At 32.0% G+C, this 2,500-nt stretch overlaps 1 protein-coding gene across 3 annotated transcripts in view; it reads right to left on the bottom strand.

The window, feature by feature from the left end:
- LOC106869747 (soluble guanylate cyclase 88E) overlaps positions 1–2,500 on the bottom strand; it is a 143,780-nt gene that overhangs the window by 140,734 nt on the left and 546 nt on the right. The gene's annotated exons all lie outside the window — the stretch shown is intronic.

Genomic DNA, 2,500 nt, shown 5'->3' with positions numbered 1-2,500 from the left:
TTGGAACTTTATTGATTTTATATTTTTTTTCATTTATATATATATTTGTCTTTCTTTTTTTCTCAGTAATACAGCCAGGTGTCTTTGACCAAATGATGTGCTAGTTATCTACATAAAGGACACCTCACCAACATGTGTTTATAAGTACATTCGCATATGGTACACACTCACAAGCATATGTGTATGTTTATATATTTATAAACATGTACATATGCATCTATACATATTCATATGCTTATATATATATATATATATATATATATATATATATATATATATATGTATTCATATGCTTATATAGATGTATATACACACACACATATATGTATACATTTTTGAGATTTCTGCTGACCTAAATGGATATGGAACAGCTGATCTTATCATGAAAACTATAAAGATTTAGTTATACTTAACTTTATCCATATATTGATTTCTTTACATTATTTAAAATCTGAAGAAAACACACCTTTCTATGTAGCATGAATTGACATTTTACCTAATTTCAAACTGACACTCTCGGAATAAAATGTCTTGGCAAAGCAATATAAAATGTAAAATATAATGGTTCTATATTTTCTTTTTTTTTCTTCTGAAAATATGCAATTTTCAATATACCATATTTAGTCACATACGAGGGAGTGCTGAAAGTCCCTGGCTTTGTGTAAAAGAAAATACAGGAGGAGTGTTTAATTATGGTTTTATTGAACATATTCCCCTCTCACATCCATACACTTATTGCAGCAGTCTTTCAGTTTTTCTAAGCCCTGTAAAAGAACTTTTGTGATACCCTTAAAGCCAGTAACTTTTCAGCACACCCTCATATAAGTAGCATTGCTAATTTAGTATTAAATCTTGGTACAAAAGTTTTTCCCTTGTAATTTTAGCTCTGCCCCATTTATAAGTTACATCCAAATTTTTTCAGTTAAAATCACTATATATATAATAGTACAACATATATATGAATAAATACAATAATCTTAATATTGCATCTTTCATTCTGTTAGTGTGACTAAGTAGTAACCATTCCATGAATTCTTGAGATTTTCTTTAAAAAAAAATTAAAGTCCCCTAGATAATATTGTCTCAGGTCCTAGAACTCATAGGGGCCAGTTACCTAATTTCTATGGTATATAAGTGGCTGAGATCACAACATTAATCCCTAGTAGGGCACCAGTTTGACACAGAGTTACACATTTACAGTTAGGTGAACAGCAGCAATGTGAAATAAAATGTTTTACTAATGAACACAACGCACCGCTTTTTTCAGGAATTGAAACCACAATCTGGCGAGCATGAGTAAAACACCCTAACAATTGGGTTACATACCTTCAATGAAAATACAGCCAGCAAGTTAAATATTTAAGTATGTGAAATGAGTTATTCCTAATAAAATTAGAGATTTTGGCACACTATAAACCAAATCTTTAGAGATAAGCAATAGTTTTTAATTTTATTTACGTCAACATTATGTTTCATTATGTTTCATTATGTTTCATTCATTTTCATCAGATGTCTAGTCATGGATGTTTACACAGTGTCAGAATCTATGCATTAAATATTTAACATCAATGTTATGAGTCAACGTTTCAATTTGATGGAATTCCGTGTTGGTGCATAAAATATTGAAAAAGAAAGCTTCATCTCTAAAGCTAAGGTCAATAGTTATGTCAGATGAATCTATTTCATTGCCTGTCTTCTTCCCACGTACATAATTTCAGTTTTCCCCTGGGGTTTTCCAGCCTCATGTATGCTGGTCGAAGAGCTTGTAGAAAATCTCTGAAAACTTTATTACACTTTCTGAAACATGAGATGGCATTTCTATGGATTTTGCAAAGAAAGAAGGTATTTACAGTATTTTAGAGTATAAAAGATGTGGATTCACATTTTAGTCCAAGGCCAGTAAATTCGAGGAAAGGGTAAGACAGATGAAATCAGGAATTCCAGAAATCAAAGGCACAATTTAGTACGTCTTTTTAATGTTTTATTGTATCAAATTTTTATTACACCAATGTATTGTAACTTTTAAATCTAAAATTCACTGTGTTTTATGCTTCATATCGATATTTATCACGGGAGCCAGTCCAGTACTGGCAACGACCTTGCTTGAATGTTTTTTTCACGTGCCAGTAAGGTGATGCTGGTAATGATATATATATATCTTGGGCAAGTGTCTTCTACTATAGCCTTGGGCCGACCAAAGCCTTGTGAGTGGATTTGGTAGACAGAAACTGAAAGAAGCCCGTCGTATATATGTATATATATATAAATATATTTGTATGTGTGTGTATAAATATATTTGTATGTGTGTTTGTCCCCCCAACATCACTTGACAACTGATGGTGGTGTGTTTACGTCCCTGTAACTTAGCGGTTCGGCAAAAGAGACCGATAGAATAAGTACTAGGCTTACAAAGAACAAGTAGCGGGGTCAATTGGATTCGACTAAAGGCGGTGCTCCAACATGGCCACAGTCAAATGACTGAAACAAGTAAAAGAATAAA

The sequence above is a fragment of the Octopus bimaculoides genome, chromosome 7 (genome assembly GCF_046866305.1).
Source record: "Octopus bimaculoides isolate indiv1 chromosome 7, ASM4686630v1, whole genome shotgun sequence".
Lineage (NCBI taxonomy): Eukaryota > Metazoa > Mollusca > Cephalopoda > Octopoda > Octopodidae > Octopus > Octopus bimaculoides.
This window is presented reverse-complemented; position numbering and strand designations above follow the sequence as displayed.